Raw genomic sequence first — 13,265 nt, forward strand, 5'->3', positions numbered from 1 at the left:
TCGGTCTGTTCGAAACTTCAGGTATTAGTGAAAAGAAAATAAAAACAAACAATGAAGGAACTAAGTTACTACATGTGTGGATAATAGGTGAATGCTATAAAATGCCATGAGCCTCAGTAAGGGAATGCATACTTATTTTTGGGCCATCCTTTATTCATTGTCAATCTTCAGCTCTTTGCCTTACATTTTGGTGCTTAAAAGTTCATACCCAAACCATGTGACTGTGTTACTTCTTTGGCAACTGTGAGATTCGTTTCAAACGTGCGATTTCCAGTATTGTGAGTTGGTGTTGAAATATATGATGACAAATACTAAGAACTTTTTTGTCCATCTCTTGTAATTATTATGAAAATGTACTCCTAGTTAATTAAACAACTCATATTTAACGATATGCATGTATGTGTACTTTTCCTCTGCATTATCATTGCACGTTACACATTACACTAGTACAAAATATATGCATGCATGTATGTAACAGTATTTCTTGTGTGTCGTTAATTTCACTGTACAAATACGACTGTCTAAACGTATGGCCTACATTCCAACAGTGACGTTGTCTCGAGTGGGTTGAAGTCATTTCCTTTCGGGGGAATCGCCACAGTATTATTATTTTTTTTAGTACATTAAAACTGTTCCAGAGTAAGGCTTGCTTTCCTTCAAACCACTATATGGTAACTATAAATAGCGTATATATATATATATATATATATATATATATATATATATATATATATATATATATATATATATATATATATATATATATATATATATATATATATATATATATATCAAAGAGCTTGGTGTTTGACAGTAATAACATTTTGGAATATTTAATGCACGTTTTAAAATTTTCTTTATTACTCTGAAGAGCGAAATTCACACGTATATATGTACTACTATAAACAATAGAAATCTTCAATTGCTATTATAATTAGATTATTTCTCAGCATTATTCTGCTAATTAGTGTTTACAGGAGTTTAGAGTTTTTAACAGTTTAGTTTCATTATACTACATAATTTATTCAGAATGGTAATATTTATTTAGCGAAATTAAATTAAATATTTTCTAGAATATTAATTTTGCCATCAACCTTAATATTGTAGATAACGCCTTTAATGAATATCATGTCTCAAAAGAAAATATGAATAATCTCTATTACCGATACAATATCAATATTTATTTGATGGACTAGAGGTGATACTGAGGAACTCAAGTCAGGATGGATGGTAAAGTCAAGAAGTGAAATCCAGAAAGAGATTGCATTCTACACCGTACACTTAGCACACTCTAGCTGTTGCTTCTTCCTTCTATTATGTTTCCCGCATGAACTGTACCCAATAACTGGAAAAGCATCTGGTCTATTAGAACCACACATGAAACAATTATATTCAGAGACTTATTTCATTTGTATTTTTTTTTCCCTCATGTTTTCTCATGTGTCATGTAATTTCACTGTGCTTTCAATTTACAGATTAGTAAATGTTATTTGCTTGTTAGTTTCAGTCAGTAGCTGAGATTTAATAGGTTATGCATTATTAATAATTATCATATTATTTTATGTGGTCACAAGTAGGTCTGCAATATGACAACACAGCGTCTGCTATGTTGGAAATATTGGTAACAACCAACAAGCAAGCCACGTGAACTTCACTACAGATTAAAAAACCTGAAACTACAACTTACCTTCCTCCTCCGCGACAAAATAATTTCGCATGCTTAAGAACAACATTTCAGTTTTAAAATATATGTACTTGTTTCAAAATTATGTTCTAGTTATTATGAGATTATCATTTCTCATTCGTATGTTTCACATGATATTTTGAAAGTGTTTGTTCTCCTGTAACAGATTTTGATATTTTCTCTGGATTTATGATTATATCACCGAACGTATTCTGAGTTTCAATTCTTACATCTGCTAGAATAATGTGTAGATAGTTCAATGTTCTAGTGTTTTCTTTTTCTTTACTGAGCATTGTTATTCTTTTATGGTATTTTTCTTTCCTTTATTTCCGTTCAGAGAATATTAAGTGTTTTTTTTTTACATTTAGGGTGGGTCAAATTTGTGTACTGTTAAGTAAAATTACTATATAAATAAATAAAGATTATATAATTATTATAGCAGAATCGTTAGCAACGTTTGCTGGAAGTATAGCAAACCTCTTATACTGAAGTGTGTATCGAGCTTAGTCTTGGAGTAATCACTATTACAGATCGCCTAATTGATAGAAGCTGATCCCAAATTTGGAACTCTAAAACTGATCCCTATTATTAGCTTGTCTCTCGCACTCTGCGTATTAAGGATCTCAGGCTTCGGTAATCTTGCGAAACGAAAAAGAAAAGTGCAATATTCTTGCTTCTGGCAAAGACACAAGAAGTCGCCTTATTTGATCGCTCTCTACAGTTTCAGAGTTAATGAAGGCCGCTGTTGTTGTGGTTGAAAACAAGCAAGAAAAAAAATACCACGTACAGCTGCCCTCTGTTTAATTCACGAAAACTGGATGCGAAGGAAATTTATATGTGCACAGTGTATTTATTACTATATACGAAATATAACGAACGAAATTAAATTGATAAATTTACTTTTCATAAACTTACGATTAACATATCTAACTACAAATACCGGGAAGTGTTACTCCAGGCAATGTTGCGTCCTTTCATTTGCATATTCATAGTTTGTATTTGTGAATGACATATTCACATTCTTTGAAGCGAAGTCCCCATATATCAAAGTGTGTACATTAATATTCAGTGTTTGGAAATAAACACGTAAGAAAAATAACATTTTCACCTTACTCTTGAGAGTATGACTTATGAATTCGTTTCCAGGAAACAGATGTTAGTTGAGCTGATTTTGAGTTTAACGTTCCTTTCAGCAGGGAGGCTACATGAAACGGAACCTACTGATTAACGTGAATCCAAACCACATGAGCTTCCGCCAGGAACCGGACCCGAGTCTCCCACGCCAAAGGCGCGTACGCTAACCGCTTAGTCACGAAGAAGCTCAAACAGGTATTGGTATTTTTTTTGTAGGAAGGAGTGCACTAAGCCAAATTTGCCTATGCGTTTGATGGTTTGCAACCAAATAATAATAATAATAATAATAATAATAATAATAATAATAATAATAATAATAATAATAATAATAATAATAATAATAATAATAATAATAAAGTTTACTTACTCGCGTTGGACAATATCTTGCACCAGTCACATTAAATTTATGTATATGAATGATACACGTGTATTGTAAAAAAAAAAAAAAAAAAAAAAAAACAGCATATACAGAATTGTATGCCTGTATGTCTACCGGTTCAATAGAACTCTAAGAGACCATAACAATGAACTTGTGCCTAGCACCTTTGATGACGGGTCCAGGGTTCGATTCACAGTGGGAAATTCTTGAAATTTGAATGCATCACCGTGGTTCGAATTCGAATTGAAACTTGCAAGCCCACGTCTCATATCACCTCGGCACTGAAAAGGGACGCGAATTATATATATATATATGTTCTCCCACCATTTCCTGGGGTTTGAACTTCGAAAATTTGGAATCGTAAAGCGCTCCCACCCAAATAACCTTTCATCGTATCAGAATTCATCGCGATTCACGAAAGATCAATTTTTCAGGTGTTACAGTTTTTTTTTTTTTTTTTTTTTTTTAATAATGTTTCTATTTTGAAATGTTTTCACCATTTCTTCTCTGTGGATTCAATTTTTTGAATCAATTTACATTATAGTTGGAAATTTGAGTATTATAGAACCTGGCACTTTTCTATCTTTAGAAACTGACTTTTCAGAAACGTTAGGACGTATTTTCGGTTATTTTTAACTGAGAGTATATATGTCGAGTTTTATTTTCCTGATTTTAGGGGTTAGTAAGATACTCCATGCTTGAGGGGAAAAAACGAAACCCTCTTACTGTCTTTAGGATAGATATTTATTAAAAAAAAGAAAAAAAAACTTTCTTTCGTGACGCAATGAATTTTCTATCCAAATTTCACGTTTCCACTTGCAGTAGTGGGAACCGATTGATGAGCAAATCTATTTATTAGTATATTATACGTAGTATAGATTACATACTTTTATCAGTAAACAAGGATAAGAATAGGATTGTAATTCGACGATTTCGAATTAAGTAACAATCATGCAGGAAAAAATGTTCCCCTAAGCTTCCTTGCTGAATTGTTTTAGAATATTTTGGTAAATGTGTCACCGAGTTCGAGAAAATTAATTCACGTGCCGTTTATTCGACTCATAATACGTCTGTTGCAACGTAATTTCCAAGGCGGTGCGCTTTACAAAAAAAAAAATAAATAAATAAATAAAAATAAAAAGAAGAAGAAGAAGAAGAAAGAAAGAAAGAAAAAAAGAAAGAAAGAAAGAAACTGATCTATTTCAAGTTGTCTTTGATACTCTACAAGGAAAATAGCCGTAAACTGTATATGGAAGCCAATACACAAGCAAAAGTAACTGAAGAAAGAAAGACGGTGCATTATTTAAACAGTTTGATACTTTAGTAAATTTGGGTCAGAGGTGTAATTACGGGACAGTTTTCGACCAAATCGATATGGAATATTTTATGGCGAAAATAGCATGCCCAGCTGTGTGTTTAAGAAGTAAACCAGGAAAAAAAAAAAAGCTCATTTCAACTTGTAAGCGAGCAAAGAACAATCCACAACCAAGTAGTCTCAAGTTAACATTTTAGAATGTGTTTGTGTTCTTTAGTTTGCAAGGCTCTAAATCAGCAAACACAATAGTAGTAATAAAATATTATTAAACTTCTAGGGATAATACAATGCGTTGGTTAAATTGACAATACTTCCAAAATAAAGTGATAGATTATTATTATTATTATTATTATTATTATTATTATTATTATTATTATTATTATTATTATTATTATTATTATTATTATTTGTAGTAGTAGTTGTTGTTGTAGTCGTTGTCGTAAAAGTGATCGTTTAATTCAAAATGAAACAGAACTTGCTTTCAGGAATGTGTAACTAATTCAGAAATTTACTTTTTGTGACGTTTTGATTGTAACGTAATAAATTAATTTGTATTCTTATTCTTATTCTTATTTTTATCTGCATTCTTATTTTACTTGTATTCTTATTTGTATATTCTCATAAATACATAGTACTTTCATTGTAGTATACTCGTTTTCTTTCTTATTTTGATGCGTAAGATATTTCTATCCGTTTTTATAAACGAAAAAAGTAGATATTAAAAATAAAAAAATATATACCTTAATGTTTCACAAGGCTAAGCGTAATGGATGATTAATGGAAGTAAGTGATCGTAAAATATTTTTTGGACTCTCTCCCACCAGGAATCGAACCAACGACCATGAAGGCACACGCGCTATCCAATAGACTATCGGAGAATGCTAGATTTTAAAATTATAGTGTATACACAATGTACGTTTTATTATTTTTTTTTTTACTTTCATGTGACGAAAGGAGAAAAGAAGTGTATGTACGAAAAGAAAAAGAAAGAAAAAAAAAACGAAATCGAGATTTCAACAGACTACACATTTCGTAGTACCTACATGTTGAAAAAGTGACTTTTGGATGACTATGTTTCTGTTCGTTCCGGTGAATGTACACGCTTGACGTCCGGCTGTTCAGCATGTATGGATCATATATTATGTTAAAAAAAAAAAAAGATGCTGAATCGGAGATTTTTGAATTGTATCCTTACCAACAAAATAAATGAAATTAAATGAAATCTTTTAGTTTAACGACTCGCGATTATGTCCTTTGGGCTAAGCTACTCACAAAATAAGACAAGTAGTTTACTGACGGGTGACAATTAAAATAGCGAGTTCTCGGAAACGACTACAACGATATATTATTATTATTATTATTATTATTATTATTATTATTATTAGTAGTAGTAGTAGTAGTAGTAGTAGTAGTAGTAGTAGTAGTACTAGTATTTCATAATTAAATATTTCAATAACAACTCTTATTACATAAAGGGCAACACTCATAAGAGGCAATTCACTCTTGTGGTGATTGGTCTCTTTTCACATAAGAAATGACTCAAACAGTTTTCTTCGCATTTGATAAATATATATATTTCATTAACCATCCTATCATATGGCATAAATCATATCATAAAAATTCCACAAAGATTAAATTACTCTTGGAGGCCAGTTCTTCGGACGAATTTCTAGAAATAGCATAGGTGATGCACATACTACATAAAAAAAAACATGTAATTCATAACTCTTCAATATGAAGCAAGTAATTTATCTTTAAAAATAATCTGCATGTGGATATTTTGCTTTTAACATTTAGTTTATTTTTTCTCGAACTTTTTTTGTCAAAAATGTCTAACATATATATACCAAATAAGTAATTTTCCTAAAGAAAAAGAAAAGAAATAAAAAAAACAGAAAGGGAAGCTTACAAGTGGGGAGAGTTTCTGACTTCGAGGGACAATAGTGAGGATTTTTTTTTCTTTTTGTGTGTGTGTGTGATTCTGAAATAATAAAATCGATTTCAACCGATTTACATGTTCCACGATACATGCTCCATGCTTAAGATATAGTTTTTGAGTTATTTTTTGCCTTTCTGCTCAGAGACAGAAGCCATATCGTTGAATGCATGGAGATGTATCAATAAGATTATCCGAGGAAGTAATTCTAATTTTGCTTCTATATCAAAATACAAGGGAAGTTTACAGATGAATGAAAATTATATATGTATATATTTGCGAGAACAGCTCTAACTACAGATATGTTTGTAATTCATAAATGCACGCAAGTATTTAATTAATAACCTAAAATGTTACACGATTAGTTTTATGTCCCAGCATTTCAGAATAGTTAGTTTATTGGTGTGGGTGTGATTTACTTCTATGACTTGCGAATATGTATATGTGTATATGTGTGTGAGAGAAAGTGAGTGTGTTTGTTAAGCCTAGGATATGACACAATATACAGGATTAGTATAAATGATTTATCGGGTTAAAAAAACTGTGTACTTATAAGTATAAAAACCACAAAGGTGGACGATGCACAAAAATATACATACACTTCACCAATTGCCAGGTGTATACTGCAGATGTTCAATGTGTACGCCGTTGATCACACAGTACACCTTCAAACGTTCAAACGGTAAGCTCTTACATGGCTGAGCGGTTACTGTACACGTCTTTGGCGTGGGAGACCCGGGTTTGATTCCCGTCGGGAGCTCATGTGGTTCGGATTCCAGGTTAATCAGTAGGTCCACGTCTCATATCGCCTCGCTGCTAAAAGGGACGTTAAACTCAAAATCAACTCAACCTTCAAATGGTAATCTAGTTCGTTCCATACATTCAATGCCGTGCTTTCATCAATGCTTGTTACAAGAGCAGTGATGCTCTCCTTAGTTTTTGCAGTGTTATTGGCATTGGCGGTAGATAAACTATGTTGTTAGCATACCCCCACAGGGAAAATAAAAGTCGCATGGTGTGCAATGTTGGGAGCCATGTCAAAAGACGCACATCATGGATAATTGATAAAAAAAAGGTTGTCCTGTTGCCACCATCATATAAACTGCCGTCATAAGCCTGCCATTTAGTGTGGTGCCATGTAAACTTGATGAATATTTATATATTTTCTCATATATATCATACACCTTTGTAGGATAAATATGCATTTCTATATCGCAATGAGGAAAAATGGCCATGCTGGCGACCAGCAACGTTCCCATTCTACCCCCAATCAATCAATAAATCAATCTAAATACATGGTGTTTTGAAAGGCTATGAATCATTTATACTAACTCTGTATGTCTTCTGAGAAGCCTAGCAAGGTGGGTACTAATAGACGGACTTTAAAAGAAAAGTCTAGTGAACTTTACAAATAAATACTTCGGTTATAGTTGTATAATTGCATGGTTTAAAAAAATGGGAGCAGGAAAGCAGAATCTTATTTTTTTTTATCTTATCTGCATTAGTTTAGGACGAAAAAATATTTTTTTTTCATTTCATGCAAACTTACTTTAGATCAAATAATGACCACATGATGAGCTTGGTCATTATCTAGCGCCTTGTTTTTTTATGTTGTTTTCTTTGTATGAGAAAAAAAAATATGTATGGGTATAAGTTTGTTAGTGTGAATGAGTGAAATTAGATAGAAGGAAGTCTCGAATAAGAATGCTGTATTCATGGCAATGTTCTCTATTCTTATCTATATCTCTCGCATTCATAAATTTTTCACGAACACTCGTTTTCTTTTTTTGGGTTTCCCGTGAAGTTAGCTGTTTTCTCTGTCATGTTGTCCTTCGTTATTGAAGTTCTAATGGGAATTATGGTCCATTCCACGCTAGCTCGAGTACGAACTCCATGCCTTATTTTTGCGGAAACTGGTGACGCTGGTTTTAATCTTGAGGCGAGAAAACATCAAGAGCTTCTCTGCCATCTTCTCTGCTTTCTATGGACTTTCTACTGCCAGTAAAACGTGTATTGTCTTTGTTTTCGCCGGGAATTGGATTCCTTAAAAAGAAACGGGAAAAAAATACATAGTTGTACAGATATTTTGTCTTGAGAACATAGCTCTTGCGAGCAAAATTAAATTTCCAGTCTTCCTCTGTGTTTTGTGGGTCGGAAGAAGTGTATATGATTCTTCAACACTGCATTGTGTTCTCACTCTCTTAGGTGGATATCAGTACGCATTTAATATAACACACTTACTTAATCTCAGAAGACGCACCTACACAAACAACATTCTTTGTATTGTGAGAGTGTGTGAAAATAATATATATATATACATATATAAACAAGGTATCAAAATGGAAAGTAAGATAAAACTTTATTTTAGAGTAACAGTATTAAAACATAGAACGTGAAATACAAAATATTGCTAAGACTGCCTTATTTTTAGTTTACATGTTAAATCCAATCATGTTGAATGTAGATTGCATTTCAGATTTCGCTTTCAATTTACTGAGAAAATACACTTGTCTATCAATACATACATAAATCATATGCATTATTATAAATAATTCAATGGACAATGTAGTTGTATACGGTATGAAATATCTTGTATATACATGTCTCTCGTCCTTAAAATAATATTTTGGTGGATTCCTGTATTGCCACTACACAATTCCTTCCATGTGATAATGACATAATTTAGAGATGGATAATTCGCATATTATCCCAGATCAACATTTTCACTTTTACGTATATATATATGCTTCACTTTTACGTACATTTTCACTTTTATGCTATTAAAAATATAAACAGGTACTGATGTAAGCGATATGGCATAACAACGACTCGATGTCAATTCTCTCGTTTTCCATAAACGAAAAATGAAGTAAGGCATAGCAATAGAACGAGAGATTCAAAACAATTATCTAATTACTTTTAATGTATGCAATGTGTTGGATTCGATTATGTTTAAGATATTTTGTATTTCAGAACGTGCTTTCAATTTGCTGAGAAAATACACTAATCAATGAATGAAACGGGTGTATGCATACCAAACCTAGTAAAACAATATGTATCACCTTTCAAATCAGATTTTTTTTTTATCACCCCCATTTCTTCATGTTATATTTGTGTTGCCTGCAGTGGTAGCTTCAAATAGACAAATATTACATTGTGTTATCGTGAAGTATTAATGTCGCAGGTATATTACGTAACTTAAAATCATGAGTTTATAAGAGTTTAAAACTGGGCTCTAACTGCCTAAAGGTAAATCCATTTAAAATTAACTAAGGGTGTGCTGACAAAATTTATTATTATTATTATTATTATTATTATTATTATTATTATTATTATTATTATTATTATTATTATTATTATTATTATTATTATTATTATATTCTCGTGCACAAAGTAGTACTATATTCAGAGAGTTGGTAACAAGCATTGATTCACTTTTTTTTAGATGATACGTTTTTTCAACTTCTTGAGCGGCCATTTTGAATTCGTACGTAAGCCTATTTTGCACTTTACAAATATTTATGGTAAATGATGCAGCTCCGCTATTTTATGAACATATTGATTAGAAAAAAATAAAAGATGAAAGATAATTGGATATACAACATTATATGTCTAGTGCAGATTGAAACCAACTATAATGCAAATGCCTTTAAAAAGACTTGGTGAAAGTTATTTTAGTTAAATTTATTTTTGAAATAAAAATAATTAATGGAAAAAGTAGAACTCACTGGTATTTTTGACAATGTAGGCTTTAACATATACTACCTCCAAAAAGAGTTCGATACCTGAGACTTTTTTCGTATGCATTTTCGAACCTTTTCTTAAAATTATTTTTATTTTAATTCGGCTATGCTCAACCTGCAATATATCAAAAGGGGTTCACTTAAAAAGTCTCAAATTGTTACTACACTAAACAATCGTTATTTATGTAGTGGCAAGTGACTAAAATTTGAAGACTGAAATTTGACTAGTTCTTTAATTGCCTTCTTTTACATTTTCATATGGCAAAACTATGTTTTTTTTTTAGAACTAAAGTACAGCTGAACTGCGGTTCACATTACATCTAAACTACAGGGTGTTTCAAAACAACACGGACAACGTCTGGGATGTGATTCCTGACACCAAGATAAGACAAATACTATAGACCACCTTGAGTGCACAAATGCTTCCTTTCGGAGTTATAGGCTGCCGAAAACAGAAAAAAAATGAAATTTAAAGGACCATAGCTCCAAAACTATGAGACGAACCGTGGTAGGGTCAAGACTTCACTTAGGAACTAATAGGTGTCCTATCCAAAAATACATGTTTCAGAATCCTAAGGTATTAACACAACATTTTTTATAGAAAGAGTTTGGCTATTAGCATTTAATTGGAAATATTCAACCACTACCTCTATAAAAACTGTCGCGGAAGTACAGCAGGATTCTGAAACTTGGATATTTGGATAGTGCACATATTAATTCCTAAGTGAAGTCTTGACCCGACTACGGTAGGTCCCATAGTTTCGGAGCTATGGACCTTCAGAGTTCACTTTTTCATGTTTTCGGCAGCCTATAACTCCGAAAGAAAGCATTTGTGTACCCAGGTTGGTCTATAGTTTTTGTCTTATCTTGATGTCAGGAATCATCTCACAAACTTTGTCGGTGTTGTTTTGAAACACCCTGTATATATGTTGTGTGTTAAAACATATTTCAGTTTAATTATGCATTTTGTTTTGTTTTAATAATATCTTACTGAAAATAACTAATTGTTAAACATATTTTAAACAAAATACTATTTTTTAAACACTACTTTGTCGTATGTAATTACTAAGTTTATGAAATTCTTAAAGTAGTTGAGACAACCTTATTAACAGAAGTTCTCATTTTTCCTACTGTTTAAGCAAAATACAAGAAAGAATGCAAAACAAGAAACACCTTCTTCAAAGTCGGGTGGTTCTCAGTTGGCTGGCTTTGTATCGAAACTAACACATCTTCTGTTGATCGTAACTCTCTCAACAGGCCATAAATTGCACGTACGTGGGGTTATGGTGATGTGTTGTTTCCATCACTTAAGGGCTTTCAAAAACTATATATTTTACATTATTTTTCTAGATGTACTTATTATATATGCGAATGTGCAAATATCCTGGCCGCTTTGCCTAGCAGAACTAGATATGGATTAATAGATTCGTGAAGTATAGATATACAAGCAGAGGTAAGTAGAGAGAAAGGGGGGAGAGATTCGCTCGATGGAAGATGTATTAGTTATATATAAAAGCAGTTGGCTGAGGAATATTTGGTCACGCCGACCTTAAAGAAGGTTTATATAATCTCCTATTAATAAGGTGGTCTCAACTATTATATGAATTTCATAAGATTAAAAACTGCATAAGACTAAACTGCGCTTACTTTTTAATAATTATTGTTTTAAACGCTATTAACAATGAGTTTGTTTCAGTAAAATATTATTAAAATAAAGCAACATTGAACTGAATAAACACAATTGAACTGAACTATAAAGTTCAAAATGAATAAAGAAAGTGTTTTCCTTGAGAAATATTTTAGATCGAGCATAGCAGATTTTTGAAAAATTGCAATGTTTGAAGACTCATATCAAAAAGTACGAGACACTCTGTAGCAAAACATTTTTTTTTGGGGGGGGGGGGGGCAGAGAAGAAGTATAGTAATATATATATATATATATATATATATATATATATATATATATATAATGTTGAGCCTGTCTTTTCTGTATATTTCCGTTTATCAAAAATGACAGTTTGTTTTTCTCGAACTTAACTTCCAACTTTTTCAAACACATGTGTAATGTAGTATGCGTTTTATTAAATAATAATAATAATAATAATAATAATAATAATAATAATAATAATAATAATAATAATAATAATAATAATAATAATAATAATAATAATAATAATAAATATCTTCAAATAAGAGCTACAACATTTACCGCCAACCTATATAAAGTATAAAATAGGCTTACCAGCTAATACAAAAGGGCCTTTCTCTCTCTCAAACTAAATGAATGCTGGTTTTCAACTGCCTAAATATACCACAACTTTGTGTACTAAAACTGATAATAATAATAATAATAATAATATAATAATAATCGGTGAGATAATTTTACTTTCGCACTAAACAAACTTACTACTTGAAGTAAATATAATAATCGTATACGCACGTTAAAACATCAAACGTACGGATTATGGTGTTATTTTTATGTACCTGCTTCTTTATGCTGGCATTTAAATTGAGCTTCAGTGTCACAACAATGTCCACAGTTGTAAAAGACATGGTCCTGCCTCACAATTGTAGAATATTCAGATTCAAGATTGATTTGAAATTCCTTGGAAAATCATATCTGAGACTAACAGCGAACTCTTTTCATCCGTGCTAATATTCTCGACACGTTTCCCAGAGTGTCTCACTCTTCCAGGAGAAATATGGGAGTAGTTGGAGTTCAGAATAGGATCCTTCAGTGAGAAATTTTGCTTTCCTACGGAGGTAGTAGGTCTAGAATTCAACCCGTTTTTCGTTGCGTATACAGATGGTATGTACGCTCAGTGAATTGCATATGTAAAAACATTTGCATCCCGAAACACGTAGACGAATATGTTAAAAGTTATTCGCTTTTTTATGTACTTTCCTCCTCTTCTTCTTCTATTACAGTGAAGAACCATAGTCATGCTTACAAGTAGTTTGTATACATCATACGTAAGCATTTGTGTTTCTGGTACTGTACTTCAACTTTAGATAAGACAGCGCTCCCTTTTAAATATGATACGATACTGTGTCAGAGGCATTACATAGCTTTA

Source organism: Thermobia domestica, chromosome 6 (genome assembly GCF_964235325.1).
Source record: "Thermobia domestica chromosome 6, izTheDome1.hap1.1, whole genome shotgun sequence".
Taxonomy (NCBI): Eukaryota; Metazoa; Arthropoda; class Insecta; order Zygentoma; family Lepismatidae; genus Thermobia; species Thermobia domestica.